The sequence below is a fragment of the Mustela putorius genome, unplaced genomic scaffold (genome assembly GCF_011764305.1).
Source record: "Mustela putorius furo isolate JIRA1106 unplaced genomic scaffold, ASM1176430v1.1 tig00003866_pilon_pilon_pilon, whole genome shotgun sequence".
NCBI classification, from domain to species: domain Eukaryota; kingdom Metazoa; phylum Chordata; class Mammalia; order Carnivora; family Mustelidae; genus Mustela; species Mustela putorius.
In genome coordinates, this window is record NW_025422018.1 from 3279826 (window position 1) to 3298924 (window position 19099).

Genomic DNA, 19099 nt, shown 5'->3' on the forward strand with positions numbered 1-19099 from the left:
TTTCCTCTCAGGACTGCCTTTGCTGTTTCCCAAAGATTTTGAACAGTTGTGTTTTCATTTTCATTTGTTTCCATGAATTTTTTCAATTCTTTACTTTCCTGGTTGACCCATTCATTCTTTAGGAGAATGCTCTTTTTTTTTTTTTAAAGATTTTATTTATTTATCAGAGAGAGAGAGAGAGAGAGGAGGAGAGAGCGAGCACAGGCAGACAGAATGGCAGGTAGAGGCAGAGGGAGAATCAGGCTCCCTGCTGAGCAAGGAGCCCGATGTGGGACTCGATCCCAGGATGCTGGGATCATGACCTGAGCCGAAGGCAGCTGCTTAACCAGCTGAGCCACCCAGGCGTCCCAGGAGAATGCTCTTCAGCCTCCATGTATTTGAGTTATTTCCAACTTTCCTCTTATGATTGAATTCTAGCTTCAGAGCATTGTGGTCTGAAAATATGCAGGGAATTGTCTCAAGGATGTGATCTAATTTTGAAAATGTTTCATGTGCACTAGAAAAGAATGTGTATTCTGCTGCTTTGGAATGGAATATTCTGAATATATCTGTGATGTCCATCTGGTCATGTGTGTTATTAAAGACTTTATTTCCTTGTTGATCTTTTGCTTGGATGATCTGTCCATTTCAGTAAGGGGGCTGTTAAAGTCCCCTACAATTATTTTATTATTGTCAGTGTGTTTCTTTGATTTTGTTATTAATTGGTTTATATAATTGGCTGCTCCCATGTTAGGGGCATAGATATTTAAAATTGTTAGATCTTCTTGTTGGACAGATCATTTAAGTATGATATAGTGTCCTTCCTCATCTCTTATTATACCCTTTGACTTAAAATCTAATTTATTTGATATAAGGATTGCTTCCCCAGCTTTCTTTTGATATCCATTAGCATGGTAAATTGTTTTCTACCTCCTCACTTTAAATTTGGAGGTATCGGGTCTCAAATGTCTTTCTTGTAGATAGCATATCAATGGATCTTGCTTTTTAATCCATTATGGTACCCTGTGTCTTTGATTGGGGCATTTAGCCCATTTACATTCTGTTAAGTATTGAAAGATATGAATTTAGTGCCATTGTATTGCCTATAAGATGACTGTTGCATATTTTCTCTGTTCCCTTCTGGTCTACTACTTTTAGGCTCTCTCTTTGCTTAGAGGACCACTTTCAATATTTCCTGTGGGGCTGATTTGGTGTTTGAAAATTGTTTTGTTTTTAGCTTTTTGTCTCTCCTTCTATATTAAATGATAGCATAGCTGGATAGAGTATCCTGGGCTGCATATTTTTCTCCTTTAGTGCTCTGAATATATGATGCCAGTTCTTTCTGGCCTTCCAGGTCTCTGTGGATAAGTCTGCTGCCAATCTAATATTTCTACCATTGTATGTTACAGACTTCTTGTCCTAATCTGCTTTCAGGATTTTCTCTTTGTCACTAAGACTTGTAAGTTTTACTATTAGATGACAGGGTGTGGACACATTTTTATTGATTTTGGGGGGGTTCTCTGTGCCTCCTGGATTTTTATGCTTGTTCCCTTTGCCATATTAGGGAAATTCTCTAATATTATTTACTGCAATATACCTTCTGCTCCCCTCTCTCTTTCTTCTTCTAGGATTCCAATTATTCTAATAAGTTTTCCTCTTATGGTATCACTTATCTCTCAAATTCTCCCCTCATGGTCTAGTAGTTGTCTCTCTTTTGCTTAGCTTCTTTATTCTCCAACATTTGGTCTTCTATATCACTAATTCCCTCTTCCGCCTCATTTATCGTAGCAGTAAGAGCCTCCATTTTTTATTTCATCTCATTAATAGCTTTTTTGATTTCAACTTGGTTAAATTTTAGTTCTTTTATTTCTCCAGAAAGGGGTTTTATTTCTCTAGAGAGCTATTCTCTAATATCTTCCATGGTTTTTCTGAGGCCAGCTAACACCTTGAGAATCATTTTCTGGACTCTAGTTCTGACATATTACCAATGTCATATTGATTATGTCCCCAGCCATTGGTACAACTTTTTGTCCTTTTTTTTTTTTTTTTTTGGTGAGTTTTTCCACCTTGTCATTTTATCCAGATAAAAATATATGAGCAAGAGAATAAAATACTAAAAGGGTGGCAAAGACCCCAGAAAAATGTACCCTAACCAAATCAGAAGAGATCCACAACTTGGGGAAGAAAGGGGGAAATAAAAATTACATATATCTATATCTATATATATATCAGACTGGTGAATAGAACAGAGGAACAGAGCTACTGCACTTGATTTTGGGTGTATTTTGGTCTCTTAGAAGAAATTACCTCCCAAAATTTATAGAAAGGAAAACTTATATATATGCAAAAATAAGGGCAAACATGATGAAGGGATGGAATATGACTGTAAAGATAATAATTTTTAAAAAATTGTAAGAAAAGAATGTATAAGATAAGTTGGTTGGAAAAAGAAAAAAAAAGGAGGGAACGTGCACAGGCAGGTGACTAGAACAAAGGCATGTGCTAGATTAGGGTATATTTTGATCTATTAGAAGAAATTGTATCCCAAAATTTTTTAGAAAAAGCACACTTATATGTATACAAAAAGTAAGGTTAAATATAATGAAGGGATAAAATATGACTATAACAAAGAAGGTTTAAAATATTTTTTAAGAATGGTATTATTAAGATAAACTAGTTAAAAATGTTAAAAGAGGAAAGAGGAAATATTTAAAAAATGGAATAATAAAAAGATAAAACAAAGAAACAAAAAACTTTGCAAGACTAAAGGATCATGGGGAAAAAGCCATGAATTCTATGCCTTGTTTTTCCCCAGTTCTGGAGTTCCACTCTTCTCCTTGATCTGTGAACTTGGTCTTGGCTGGATGTTCTTGCTGATCTTCTGGAGGAGGGGCCTGTCACAATGATTCTCAAAAGTCTTTGCCCAAGGTGGAATTGCACCACCCTTGTGAGGGACTGGGCTAAGTAATCTGCTCTGGTTCACTCTTAGAGCTTTTGTTCCCTGAACACTTTTCGTACCACTTTGGGGGATGGGAATGAAAATGGCAGCCTCCCAATCTCCGGCCCAGAGGAGCCAAGATCTCAGAGCCCCACTCCTCAGTGCACCCTCAGAGATTAGCAGTCGATCACTCCTGTCTACCTGGTCTCTGGCTGCACTCCAAGCTCAACCAGCCTTTGACTGGCAACTAGCCTTTGACTGGGTTTGGAGTCTCCAAACCCAGCAGATTCCTGCCACACTGCTTCTCCCAGAGAAGGAAGGTGAGTCTCCCTGGATCTGCCACTTGTGGGGTTCCTGTTTGAAGGGCAGTGGCCCAGCTGTGTCCTGGACCACAGTTTAAGGTAACACCAATCTAAGAACTCAGTCTTTGGCTCCATCTCTGCAGCCAGCTTCCCTAATCTGATACCTGGCAGTTCTGCCACACTCAGACACCCCTAATCTTTCTGTGACCCTGCAGGACCTGAGACCACATGTCCCTGCAAGGGCTCCACCCCCACTTAGCCTCTGGAGTGATGTCCCTCAGTGGAGCAGACTTCTAAAAGTTCTGATTTTGTGCTTGACTGCTCCACCACTTGCCAGCTGCTGGCTCCTTGCCTCCTTCCCTCTCGTGGCTTTGGATTCACTTCTCTGCAGGTCCTACCTTTCAGAAAGTGGTCGATTTTCTGTTTTTGAATTCCTGCTCTTCTTCTCTTATATCTCCTGTTGAGTTTTTAGGTGTTTGGAATGGTTTGATACCTATCTAACTGAACTCCTGGGATCTGATGTCATTTCAGTCTGCTACTCCACTGCCATCTTGTCTCTCTTCCCTCTGATTTGCTTTCTTAAGGTGTTTTGCTTAGAAGCAGGTTTTCTGGTTGTAGTATATGTTCTGAAGCTTAAGAAAAATGAAATATAAAGCCTTTTAAGGTAAAACAGAAAAGGGAAAAATTGAACAAATTTACACAAAACGTGTGAATAAATAATTATTAAATGTTCTACTTCAGTGATAATAGGAATGGAAAGTAGTTGATTTAATTAAGAAACTAAAATATTGTTGGAATATCTAAACTAATGCTGCAGATTAACAGGAAGAAAAAACTTAAAGGGATCTTTTGTCATTTAAAGAGTAAAAGCAGAATCAATTGGCCTGAGTTTTAATTCCATCTAATAATAATGTGGGCTCTCTCTGTCCCTGCCATGTGTCCTTCCCTATAAACATATCTAGGCAATTGACCAAGAGGTTTTTAAGGTGACCAGCTGGGGATAGTATGTACAGCCTGTTCCATGGGTGTCATGAAGCAGTATTCACAGCTGGAGCCAAATAGGCCTGGTTAGAATCAAAGTTCTCCCACTACTAGTTAAGCGAGCTTGGATTAATTACCTCATATGGCTAGCTGTAACTTCAATATAAGAAAATGGAGATAATAACATAAAAACAATGTTACCTCAATAGGCTGTTTTGGGGATTGAGTGAATTGAATTAATATTGCATGCAAAGTGTTAGCAGAGTATTTGATAGAGAGTAGATGTTGAATAAATATAGTCAGTGTTACTGTTGTTCTCTGCCTGGTTCAGGGAATTTATGCTAAGTTATTATAAGTATGGATTTTCATGCCCCTTTGATGTAATGCTATGTATCTTAGAATTGAATGAGAGAAATAAGATACTTTATAAAAAATGTTCCCAGTAGCTGAATTTTGAATGTTTCATTAATGATGTTATGTTGCAAACACCACATTGAGGACTAATTTCTGTAGTTTGATTCTGGTAGCACTATTTGGCATTAGAACTAAGCTGATCAATTTGTTATAATTTGGAAGGAAAACAAACATTTTGGTCGGTGTTGTCTCCTTATGTAGGCATAGCTAGATGCTGATTTAAGTGATTGCGATAACTAACTCTATTCCAGTCATTTCCCTCATCTTGCTATTTAAGTGAAAAATTACCATACATGTCATTATACTGTGTTTCTGGTTTATTGAAGACCTTTGACCTGTAAAATGTGAATGTTGGCTTTCCGTTCATTTCCCAACACCCCTCAGTGGGTGGCATGGAGTAATTGTTTTAGCGTGGTTACTTATGTTCATTTCAGATCTCCACGAAGCTTGTTAGGAACATTTCAGAAAAATGTTATGACAGGAAAAGAGTTAGAATACTGATTTTGATATCTCTGGGACTTGGAGTGAGAGTGGCTTTTCCCTAAAGGGGTAGATAAATGCCAAAAAGATTTGTATGCATTTAATGTATACATTTACATAAAAAGATTTATAACATATTTTCATATGTATGAATCATATATATTATATTAATTATATTAATTATATTATATTATAATAAATATATATTATATCTACTTATAAACTATATAACATATTTATGTATATAAAACAATCCAGACTGCATGAAGGTGTTTTTGGAACAGTTTGAAGCTATCAGGAGACTCCTATGATTGTCAGGTAATTGGCTTCACTTGTGGGCCAGGCAAAATTGCATTAATTGACTTGATCACAAATAATAGTCTCAAGCACCACTACATCATGTGAATAATTACCTCAGGTACACAATACTATAATTAAGAGTCTAGTTCTAAATCATACTTATCCAATTTGTTCTTGCTTGCTAAGCCAGGCTCTCAAGTGGCTTAAACTTAGCAGCTAACATTGTAGGTTGTTACTGCAGTATTGAGAGGAGGAAACATCCTGTCGGCCCATAGAATGATTATATAGCCTTATAAGACAGGAAGATCAAGCACATTTGTGAGATGCAGAATGGTGCATCAACAGGGTGCAAAACACTATTGTAATTGAGCAGTCTTTGAATCTAATTCCTAAAAAGTACCACAGACTTCCATTTTCACCCCAAATTCTGGTTACTTTTAAATATCTAGTGGATTTTTACACATTTTCACATACAGACCCCAGTGTTCTGTGTCAAAGGTAGAAGAGTAAAACCTGCAAAGAGTTGTGCTCCCTGATCTTTAGGGTGGGGGTTCTCTTGTCTTCTCTCTGTTTGTGTCCATAGTAGGCTGCCTCTCTGCCTACTTGTGATCTCTGTCAGTCAAATTAATAAATAAAATCTTTAAAAAAATTAACATATAATGTGTTATTTGCCCCAGGGGTACAGGTCTGTGAATCATCAGGCTTACTCACTTCACAGCACTCACCATACACATACCATTCCCAATGTACGTAACCCAACCACACTCTCTACAACCCTGTCCCCCCAGCAAACCTCAGTCTGTTTTGTAAGATTAAGAGTCTCTTAGGGTTTGTCTCCCTTCTGATCCCATCTTGTTTCATTTTTTCCTTCCAAGCCCCCAAACCCCCCACTCTGACTCTCAAATTCCTCATATCAGGGAAATAATATGATAATTGTCTTTCTCTGTTTGACTTATTTTACTTAGCTTGATAACCTCTAGTTCCATCCATGTTGTTGCAAATGACAAAATTTCATTTCTTTTGATGGCTGCATAGTATTCCCTTGTATATATATATATATATATATATATATATATATATATACTGTCTTCTTTATCCATTCATCTGTTGATGGACATCTAAGTTCTTTCCATAGTTTGGCTATTGTGGACATTGCTGCTATAAACGTTCAGGTGCACGTGCCTCTTCAGATCACTACAATTGTTATCTTTAGCATGAATACCCAGTAGTGCGATTGCTGGGTTGTAGGGTAGCTCTATTTTCAACTTTTTGAGAAACCTCCATGCTCTTTTCCAGAGTGGCTGCTCCAGCTTACATTTCCACCAACAGTGTAGGGACATTCCCCTTTCTCCACATCCTCATCAACACCTGTTGTTTCCCGACTGCTTAATTTTAGCCATTCAGACTGGTGTGAGGTGGTATCTCATGGTAGTTTTGACCCGTATTTCCTTGATGCTGAGTGATGTGAAGCACTATTTCATGTGTCTGTTGGCCATTTGGATGTCTTCTTTGCAGAAATGTCTGTTCATGTCTTCTGCCCATTTCTTGATTGGATTATTTGTCCTTTGGGTGTTGAGTTTCATAAGTTCTTTATAGCATTTTGTATACTAGCCCCTCATGTGATATGTCATTTGTGAATATATTCTCCCATTCTGTCAGTTGTCTTTTGGTTTTGTTGACTGTTTCCTTTGCTGTGCAAAAGCTTTTGATCTTGATGAAGTCCCAATAGTTCATTTTTGCCCTTAATTCCCTTGCCCTTGGTGATGTTTCTAGGAAGAAGTTGCTGTGGCTGAGGTCGAAGAGGTTGCTGCCTGTGTTCTAAGGATTTTGGTGGATTCCTGTCTCACACTGAGGTCTTTCATCCATTTGGAGTCTATTTTTGTGTGTGGTGTAAGGACATGGTCCACTTTCATTCTTCTGCATGTGGCTGTCCAGTCTGGTCCAGTGTGTCATTTAAAGCCTTTATTTCCTTGTTGATCTTTTGCTTGGATGGTCTATCCATTTCAGTAAGGGGAGTGTTAAAGTGCCCTACTATTACTGTATTATTGTCAATGTGTTTCTTTTAAATTTTGTTGTTAATTGGTTTATATAGTTGACTGCTCCCATGTTAGGGGCATAGATATTTAAAATTGTTAGATCTTCTTGTTTGGACACACCCTTTAAGTATGATATAGTGTCTTCCCTCATCTCTTATAGTCTTTGGCTTAAAATCTAATTTATCTGATGTAAGGATTGCCCCCCCCCCCTCCAGCTTTCTTCTGATGTCCATTAGCATGGTAGATTGTTTTCCACCCCTCACTTTAAATCTGGAGGTGTCTTTGGGTCTAAAATGAGTTTCTTGTAGACAGCATCTTGATGGGTCTTTTTTTTATCCATTCTGATACCTTGTGTCTTTTGATTGGGGCATTTAGCCCATTTGCATTCAGGGTAACTATTGAAAGTTATGAATTTAGTGCCATTGTATTGCCTGTAAGTTGACTGTTACTGTATATTGTCTCTTCCTTTCTGGTCTGTTACTTATAGGGTGTCTCTTTGCTTCGAGGAATGCTCTCAATATTTCCTGTGGGGCTGTTTTGGTGTTTGAAAATTCTTTGCTTTTGTTTGTCCTGGAAAATTTTTATCTCTCCTTCTACTTTCAGTGATAGCCTAGCTGGATATGGCATTCTTGGCTGCATATTTTTCTCATTTAGTGTTCTGAATATGTCCTTTCAGGCCTGCCAGTTCTCTGTGGATAGGTGTGCTGCCAATCTACTATTTCTACGATTGTAGGTTACAGACCTCTTGTAACTTGTAAGTTTTACCATTAGATGGTGGGGTGTGGACCTATTTTCATTGATTTTGAGGGAGGTTCTTTGTGCCTCCTGCATTTTGATGCTTGTACTATTAGCCAAATTAGGGAAATTCTCTGCTATAATTTGCTCCAATATCCCTTCTGACCCCCTCTCTCTTTCTTCTTCTTCTGAGATCCCAATTATTCCAATATTGTTTCATCTTATGGTATCCTTTATTTCTGGAATTCTCCCCTTATGATCCAGTAGTTATTTGTCTCTCTTTTTCTCAGCTTCTTAATTATCTATGCTTTGCTCTTCTATATCTCTAATTCTCTCTTCTGCCACATTTATCCAAGCAGTAAGAGCCTCCATTTTTTTTGTTGCACCTCATTCATAGCTTTTTTGATTTCAACTCGGTTAAATTTTTTTCCTTTTATTTCTCTAGAAAGAGATTTTCTAATATCTTCTATGCTTTTTTTGAGACCAGCTAGTATCTTGATAATCATAATTCTGAACTCTAGTTCTGACATCTTACTAATGTAATATTACTAATATTAACTAGGTTCCTAGCCATTGGTATTGCCTCTTGTTCTTTTTGTGTGTTTGTGTGTGTGTGTGTGTGTGTGTGGTGAGTTTTTCTGCCTTGTCATTTTATTTGGATAGGAATAGGTGAAAGAAGAAAATACTAAAAGTGTAGCAACAACCCCAGAAAAATATATCCAAAACAAATCAGAAGAGACCTGAAACCAGGGACAGGGTAGGGGGAAGGGAGAAAATAAGAAAAATATTTGTATATTAGACTGGCAAATAGAGCAGAGCCACACACTTGATTTATGGTGTATTTTGTTCTGTTAGAAGAAACTACCTCCTAAGATTTTCTTTCTTTAAAAGAAAGAAAAAAAAATATATATCTCGATTAGATAAAGATACACACAAATATAAGGATAAAAACATTGAAGAGATAAAATATTACTGTAAAGGTGAAATTAAAAAAGATTTTAAAAATGGAACTGGTAAGAAGTTGGTTGAAAAAAGAAAAAAAAAGAGTAAAGAATGTGATCAGGTTGGAGGCTCGAACAAAGCTATCCACTTAATTTAGGATATGTTTTGATCTATTAGAAGAAATTGTATTCCAAAATTTTAAAGAAAAATAAAACCTATATGTATATATAAGAAATAAGGTTAAATACAATGAAGGGATAAAATATGATTATAACAACGAAAATTTAAAAAGATTTTTAAAAAGGTATTAATAAGATGAAATAGTTAAAAACATTAAAATAGGAAAGAGGCAGGATGCCTGGGTGGCTCAGTTGGTTAAGTGGTTGCCTTCGGCTCAGGTCATGATCCCAGTGCCCTGGGATGGAGTCCCACATCGGGCTTCTTGCTCGGCCGGGAGCCTGCTTCTCCCTCTGCCTCTGCCTGCCACTCTGTCTGCCTGTGCTTGCTCTCTCCCTCTCTCTTCTGACAAATTAAAAAAATAAAAGAATATTAAAATAAGAAAGAGGCAAAATTTAAAAAATAAAATAAAAAAAAAAATAAAATAAAGAATTTAACTTTGAAAGACTAAAAGATCATGGGAAAAAAACCCATGAATTCCATGTGTTGCTTTCTACTAGGTCTGGAGTTCCACAATTCTCACTGATCAGTGAACTTGCTCTTGGCTGGGTGTTTTTGCTGATCTTCTGGGGGCAGGGGGGCTGTTGCAGTGATTCTCAAATACCTTTGCCTGAGGCAGAATTGCACTACCCCTGCCAGGAGCCAGGCTAATTATCAGCTTGGGTTCACTCTTGATAGCTTTTGTTCCCTGAACACTTTCCATACAGCTTTGGAGGGCAGGAATGAAAATGGCATCCTCTCAATCTCCAGTCCAGTAGGACAAGAGCTCAATCTGCCCTTAGAGAAAAGCAGTCAATCCCTCCTTTCTCCCTGGTCTCTGGTCACACTCTGTGCTCACCCAGCCTGTGACCGAGCATTTCTATCTCTGGTGCACACCCAGTTTGGAGTCTCTAAACCCAGCGGATTCCTGCAGCACACTCCTTCACCACTCCTCCTGTAGGAAGAAGGTGAGTCTCCCCAGATCTGCCACTCGTGGGGTCCCTGCTCAAAGAGCAGTGGTCCAACTGTGCTCAGATCATGGGTTAAGGTAACCCGGACCTGAGAGCCCACTGCTCCACTCCATCTGGCATCCATGCTCTAATACCTGGAAGCTCTGGCACACTCAGATGCCCCTGGTCTTTTTGTGTCCTCACAGGTCCTGAGACTACACTGTCTCTGCAAGTATTACACCCCCCTCTTAGCCTCTTGAGTGACATTCTTCAGTGAACCAAACTTCTGAAAGTTCCAATTTTGTGCTCTGCTGCTCTGGGAGCTGGCCCCTTCCCCTGTGGTCTATCTTCCTATCACTCTGAATTCAATTCTCTGCATGTCCTATCTTCTGGAAAGTGGTCGATTTTCTGTTCCTAGAATAGCTGCTGCTCTTTTCTTCTATCTCTTGTTGAGTTTGTAGGTGTTCAGAATGATTTGATAAATATGTAGCTGAACTGCTGGGACCTGATGATATTTTGGTCTCCTATTGTTCTGCCATCTTGTTCAAGGGTTCTGGGCTCTATATTCTGTTGCATTTGTCCATGTGTCTGTTTTTGTGCCAGTACCATGCTGTCTTGGTGATCACCACTTTGTAATATAGCTTGGAATTACTACATCAAAAACTAATGATTTACTGTATGGTGACTAATATAACATGATAAAAAAATAAAAATTAAAAAAAGAATTTGTATTGTGAATGGGTATTATATTTTGTTTGACTCAATTTGCAAATATTTTGTTGAGGATATTTGCATTCGGTTTAATGAAGTGTATTTGGTTGTGGTTTTTCTTTGTTATGATGTCTTCATCAAAATAATGGCCTAAGAAAATGAATGAGACTTTTTCCTTTTCTATTTGTTGAATGATTTTGTGTTGAATTGGTATGATTTCTTCCTTAAATATTTGGTAGAATTCATCAGTGAAGCCATTGGGCCTCTTGCTTCCTTTAAAGCAGGATTTTTTAGGTGGGAATGCAAAGTGGTACAGCCACTAAGGAAAACAGTACGGGGGTTCCTCAAAAAAATTGAAAATAGAAACACCATATGATCTAGTAATTCCACTACTGAGTATTAGGAAAAAATTAATGAGTGTTAGTGAAAACATTAATTCAAAAGGATTTATACACCTCTTTGTTTATTACAGCATTCTTTACAATAACCATATTATGAAAACAACCCAAATTTCTGTCAATAGATGAGTGGATAAAGAAAACACACATGCAACGGAATATTACTCAGCTATAAAAAGAATAAAATGCTTCTATTTGCAACAATGTGGATGGATCTAGAGAGTATAATTATAAGTGAAATAAATCAGTCAACGACAAACACTATGATTTCACTCATACATGAAATTTAAGAAACAAAACAAATGAACAGAGAAAAAAAAGAGATAACCAAAATATAGACTCTTAATTATAAGAGAACAAACTGGTGATTACTTGAAGGGAAGGGGGTGGAGGAATGGGTGAAGGGAATTAAGAGTATAAACTTACAAACTTATAAACACTAAGTAATGTATAGAATTATTGAATCACTATATTATACACTTGAAACTAATATAACACTGTCTGTTAACTCTGCTGGAATTAAAATTTAAAAAAGAATTTTTAAAAGTTACTAATTCAATTTATTTCCTGATATAGGTCCCTTTAAAATTTTTATTAGTAGTATGTACTTTATTTTATTATTTTTTGTTATTTATTTATTTGTTTATTTATTTTTATTTAATTAAATTTATTTATTTTCAGCATAACAGTATTCATTATTTTTCACCACACCCCGTGCTCCATGCAATCCATGCCCTCTATAATACCCACCACCTGGTACCCCAACTCCCACCCCCCCACCACTTCAAACCCCTCAGATTGTTTTCAGAGTCCATAGTCTCTCATGATTCACCTCCCCTTCCAATTTCCCCCAACGCCCTTCTCCTCTCTAACTCCCCATGTCCTCCATGCTATTTGTTATGCTCCACAAATAAGTGAAACCATATGATAATTGACTCTCTCTGCTTGACTAATTTCACTCAGCATAATCTCTTCCAGTCCCGTCCATGTTGCTACAAAAGTTGGGTAATCATCCTTTCTGATGGAGGCATAATACTCCATACTGTATATGGACCACATCTTCCTTATCCATTTGTCCGTTGAAGGGCATCTTGGTTCTTTCCACAGTTTGGTGACCGTTGCCATTGCTGCTATAAACATTGGGGTATAGATGGCCCTTCTTTTCACGACATCTGTATCTTTGTGGTAAATACCCAGGAGTGCAATTGCAGGGTCATAGGAAAGTTCTATTTTTAATTTCTTGAGGAATATCCACACTGTTCTCCAAAGAGGCTGCACCAACCTGCATTCCCACCAACAGTGTAAGAGGGTTGAGGAACTACAGAACACTCATGAAGGAAATTGAAGAAGACACAAAAAGATGGAAGACCATTCCATGTTCTTGGATCAGAAGAAAAAACATTGTTAAAATGTCTATACTGCCTAGAGCAATCTATACTTTTAATGCCATTCCAATCAAAATTCTACCAGTATTCTTCAAAGAGATGGAGCAAATAATACAGGAATTTGTATGGAATCAGAAGAGACCCCAAATCGCTAAGGAAATGTTGAAAAACAAAAATAAAACTGGGGGCATCATGCTACCTGGTTTCAAGCTTTACTACAAAGCTGTGATCACCAAGACAGCATGGTACTGGCATAAAAACAGACACATAGACCAGTGGAACAGAGTAGAGAGCCCAGATATGGACCCTCAACTCTATGGGCAAATAATGTTCGACAAAACAGGAAAAAATATACAGTGGAAAAAAGACAGTCTCTTCAATAAATGGTGCTGGGAAAACTGGACAGCTATATGTAGAAGAATGAAACTCGACCATTCTCTTACACCGTACACAAAGATAAACTCAAAATGGATAAAAGACCTCAACGTGAGACAGGAATCCATCAGAATCCTAGAGGAGAACATAGGCAGTAATCTCTTCAATATCAGCCACAGCAACTTCTTTCAAGACATGTCTCCAAAGGCAAAGGAAACAAAAGCGAAAATAAACTTTTGGGACTTCATCAAAATCAAAAGCTTCTGCACAGCAAAGGAAACAGTAAAAAAAAACAAAGAGGCAACCCACGGAATGGGAGAAGACAAAAGGTTGATATCCAGGATCTATAATGAACTCCTCAAACTCAACACACACAAAACAGGCAATCATATTTAAAAAATGGGCAGAAGAGGGGCGGCTGGGTGGCTCAGTGGGTTAAAGCCTCTGCTTTCGGCTCAGATCATGGTCCCGGGATCCTGGGATCGAGCGCCACATCGGGCTCTCTGCTCTGCAGGGAGCCTGCTTCCTTCTCTCTCTCTGCCTGCCTCTCTGCCTACTTGCGATCTCTGTCAAATAAATAAATAAAATATTAAAAAATATGGGCAGAAGATATGAACAGAGACTTCTCCAATGAAGACATACAAATTGCTATCAGACACATAAAAAAATGTTTATTTTTGAGATAGAGTGGAGTTGCAGGCATTGTGGAGGGGTAGAGGAAGAGGGAAAGAAAATGTTAAGCAGGCTCCATGCTCAGTGTGGAGCCCAATGTGGGGCTCCATCTCATGACCTTGAGATCTTGACCTGAGCCAAAATCAAAAGTTGGATATTTAACAGACTGAGCCACCCAGGTGCCCTAGTTGTATGTAATATAGTAGCATATAACAATAGTTACTAACTTTAGTAGCATCAGTCTTTCAAGGAAACTGTCAATTTTATTTAGATTGTCAGAGTTATTAATGAAACACTTCGTAATAGTTGCATAATCATTTTAATTTTTATAGTCAGTAGTGATGTTGTCTTTCTTACTCTAGATATTGCTAATTTGAATGTTTTTTGTTATTGTTCAGTCTAGCTAAGTGTTCATTCATTTTATTAATATTTAAAATCTAGCTTTTAGTTTCATTGATTTTTTTGTCTTTTTAAAAAAATTATTGATTACCATTCTGATTACTAATCTTTATTATTATCTTCTTCTAGTTAATTTAGGATTTAATCTGATATTTACTCTCTCTCTCTCTCTTTTTTTAGCTTCTTCAGGTAGAAATTTTGATAACTGATTTGAGGCCTTTCTTCTTTTTAAGTGCAGGTGTTTAGATGTTTAGTACTATAAAGTTTCCTTTAGGCACTGCCTTAGATACATCTTACAAATTTTGACATGTATTGTTTTCATTTTAAGTCATTCAGTTTAAAGTATTTTCTAATTTTCCTCATGATTTCTTCCTTAACCCACAGGTGATTTAGAAGTATATTGCTTAATTTCCACATCTTTGGAGTTCACCCAGGTTTCTTTCTGTCACTGATTTCAAGTTAAATTTCGTTTTGGTCAGAAGATATATACTGTATTATTTCAATGGTTTTAAATTATCAAGACTTGTTTATTACCAGAATATTATTTTGGTAATCTTATTTGCACTTGGAAGGAATGTATTTTCTGTTGTTGTGTATCTATAGATGTCTATTAGGTCAAATTATTTGATGGTGCATTTCAATTCGTTTACATCCTTTTTATATACAAGCTGTGTGTGGATTGAGGAATGCATTCAAAGGCACAACGTATTCACCAATCTCTTCAGGCTTTAATACTTGCTAGACATTCCGGAGGTCTCCTGAATTCATGCTTAGTGAATATCTAAGGATATTTTGGGGGAATTTATTATCTCAGCACTTCTAAGATTTTTTCACTTCCAAAATCTCTCAAAATTTTAGCTCATCTCTTGTCTCCTTTGAACTGTGTCTACCACCTCTGACCAAGTGTGTGTTTCTGCAGTGTGGGCTGGGTGGGATTAGAATCGTATCTGGCAAGAAGGCCACCAACTCACAGTTGAGTAACAGTTTTCCATGGGCCAACAATTCTGAGGCTGTTTCTTGCCTTTGGTTGTTTTACAGTTCCCTGAAATTGCTATTTTTAATATTTTTCCTATGTTACTACTTGTTTTCTGTGGAATGGAAATATGGTCTTGTTATGTCACCATTATTAGAAATTGATCTCTACTCCTTCCCTTAGAAACATCTTTTTATCTTTGCTGCTATGACTCTGAGTGTCTTGCTATCTTTCTGTCTATTCTTCAAGTTTCCTTTAAATATTAGAATGTCACGGCATTTAGGAGAAACAAGTTTTAAAAAAACGCATTGGGGAGGGTATGTGCTATGGTGAGTGCTGTGAAGTGTGTAAACCTGGCGATTCACAGACCTGTACCCCTGGGGATAAAAATATATTATATGTTTATTTAAAAAAATTAAGAATTAAAAAAAACCCCACATTGATTTCTTTTCTCTTCTTCACATGTTCCTCTAGGTAATCTCATTGATTTCCACAGCTTTAATTGCCACTACATGTTACATCTAAGATTTATATTTCCAATCTAGACCTTTGTTTTGAACTCCAGATGCTATGCTTATCAACTTATTCTTTATCTTCATTTAACTCTTTTATTTTCACCTCAAAAGTAAGTCTAGAATTGAGTATTTTTATCTCTAACCTGCTTCCTCTAGGATTCCTTATCTTACTAGTACTGGTATCATCCACCATTGTTCTTGGTATGTCCTTAGCATATCCATTACTCTCTCTACACTTCCATAAATAATTGATTGCCAGTTTAATATTCTAAATATTTCTTGAATATGACCACATCTTTTCATTTCCATTGTCATTATATGAATCTAAGCTATCATCCCTTCCATGAACTATTTAAGAGCATCCTTATTTTTCTCTCTAGACATCTGGGATCATCTTTGAAAGATATAAATCTTATTATCATTCATATCTAAAAATATTTCTATATCTTTCTTATGATTTTGGAATAAAAAGGAAAACACTCAGCAATCTTTGTAGGACCCTACATAATCTAGTTCTTCCTGGCCAATTCAAGCTCATGTCACACCACTGTGCCATTCAGTCTTTAAAGATCTTTTTTGGAGGGGAGGAGTCAAGATGGCGGAGAAGTAGCAGGCTGAGACTACTTCAGCTAGCCGGAGATCAGCGAGATAGCTTATCTAAAGATTGCAAACACCTGAAAATCCATCGGCAGATTGAAGAGAAGAAGAACAGCAATTCTGGAAACAGAAAAACAACCACTTTCTGAAAGGTAGGACCGGCGGAGACATGAATCCAAAGCGATTGGAAGATAGACCCCGGGGGGAGGGGCCGGCTCCCGGCAAGCGGCAGAGCAATGGCGCACAAAATTAGGACTTTTAAAAGTCTGTTCCACTGAGGGACATCGCTCCAGAGGCTAAACCGGGGTGAACCCTACGCGGGGTCAGCGTGGTCTCAGGTCCCACAGGGTCACAGAAGGATCGGGGGTGTCTGAGTGTCGCAGAGCTTGCAGGTATTGGAATGGGAAAGCCGGCTACAGAGACAGAGTCGACAGTAAGCTCACAGCTCGGTGTTACCTTGAACCGGTCGCAGGCTCGGTGAGCTCGGAGCGCGGCCGGAGGTCAGGCAGACGGGAGTAACTGGGCGCTGTTCTCTGAGGGCGCACTGAGGAGTGGGGCCCTGGGCTCTCGGCTCCTTCGGGCCGGAGACCAGGAGGCTGCCATTTGTATTCCCCGTCCTCTGGAAGTCTACGGAAAGCACTCAGGAAACAAAAGCTCCTGAAAGCAAACCCGAGCGGATTACTCACCCCGGCCCCTGATAAGGGCGGTGCAATTCCGCCTGGGGCAAAGACACTTGAGAATCACTACAACAGGCCCCTCCCCCAGAAGACCAACAAGAAATCCAGCCGAGACCAAGTTCACCTACCAAGGAGTGCGGTTTCAATACCAAGGAGAGCAGCAGAATTCCAGAGGAGGAGAAAGCAAAGCATGGAACTCATGGCTTTTTCCCTGTGATTTTTTTTAGTCTTGCAGTTAATTTAATTTTTTTCTTTTTCATTTTTTTGTTTTTTTTCTTGCCTTCTAATAAAATTCTTTTTTAACTTTTACCTTTTTCTTTTTTAACGATTTTATCTAGTTTATCTAATATATATATTTTTTCTTTTTTATATTTTTCTTATTTGTTTTCTTTTTTAAAAATTCTTTTCTTTTCTTTTTTTTTTCTTTTTTCTTTTTTTTTTTTCTTTCTTCCTTTTTGAACCTCTTTTTATCCCCTTTCTCCCCCCTCACGATTTGGGATCTCTTCTAATTTGGTTAAAGCATATTTTCCTGGGGTTGTTGCCACCCTTTTAGTATTTTACTTGCTCCTTCATATACTCTTATCTGGACAAAATGACAAGACGGAAAAATTCAACACAAAATAAAGAACAAGAGGCAGTACCGAAGGCTGGGGACCTAATCAATACAGACATTGGTAATATGTCAGATCTAGAGTTCAGAATGACAATTCTCAAGGTTCTAGCCGGGCTCGAAAAAGGCATGGAAGATATTAGAGAAACCCTCTTGAGAGATATAAAAGCTCTTTCTGGAGAAATAAAAGAACTAAAATCTAACCAAGTTGAAATCAAAAAAGCTATTAATTTATTCTTCTCCTAGGGATAAAAATATATGTTTATAAAAAATAAAAAATTAATAATAAAAAAAGCTATTAATGAGGTGCAATCAAAAATGGAGGCTCTCACTGCTAGAATAAATGAGGCAGAAGAAAGAATTATTGATATAGAAGACCAAATGATAGAGAATAAAGAAGCTGAGCAAAAGAGGGACAAACAGCTACTGGACCACGAGGGGAGAATTCGAGAGATAAGTGACACCATAAGATGAAACAACATTAGAATAATTGGGATTCCAGAAGAAGAAGAAAGAGAGAGGGGAGCAGAAGGTATACTGGAGAGAATTATTGGGGAGAATTTCCCCAATATGGCAAAGGGAATGAGCATCAAAATTCAGGAGGTTCAGAGAATGCCCCTCAAAATCAATAAGAATAGGCCCACACCCCGTCAACTAATAGTAAAATTTACAAGTCTCAGTGACAAAGAGAAAATCCTGAAAGCAGCCCGGGAAAAGAAGTCTGTAACATACAATGGTAAAAATATTAGATTGGCAGCTGAGTTATCCACAGAGACCTGGCAGGCCAGAAAGAGCTGGCATGTTATTTTCAGAGCACTAAACGAGAAAAACATGCAGCCAAGAATACTATATCCAGCTAGGCTATCATTGAAAATAGAAGGAGAGATTAAAAGCTTCCAGGACAAACAAAAACGGAAAGAATTTGCAAACACCAAACCAGCTCTACAGGAAATCTTGAAAGGGGTCCTCTAAGCAAAGAGAGAGCCTACAAGTGGTAGATCAGAAAGGAACAGAGACCATATACAGTAACAGTCACCTTACAGGCACTACAATGGCACTAAATTCATATCTCTCAATAGTTACCCTGAATGTTAATGGGCTAAATGCCCCTGTCAAAAGACACAGGGTATCAGAATGGATAAAAAAAAAAAAAAACCATCTATATGTTGCCTCCAAGAAACTCATTTTAAGCCCGAAGACACCTCCAGATTTAAAGTGAGGGGGTGGAAAAGAATTTACCATGCTAATGGACATCAGAAGAAAGCAGGAGTGGCAATCCTTATATCAGATCAATTAGATTTTAAGCCAAAGACTATAATAAGAGATGAGGAAGGACACTATATCATACTCAAAGGGTCTGTCCAACAAGAAGATCTAACAATTTTAAATATCTATGCCCCCAACGTGGGAGCAGCCAACTATATAAACCAATTAATAACAAATGAAAGAAACACATAAACAATAATACAATAATAGTAGCGGACTTTAATACTCCCCTCACTGAAATGGACAGATCATCCAAGCAAAAGATCAACAAGGAAATAAAGGCCTTAAAAGACACACTGGACTAGATG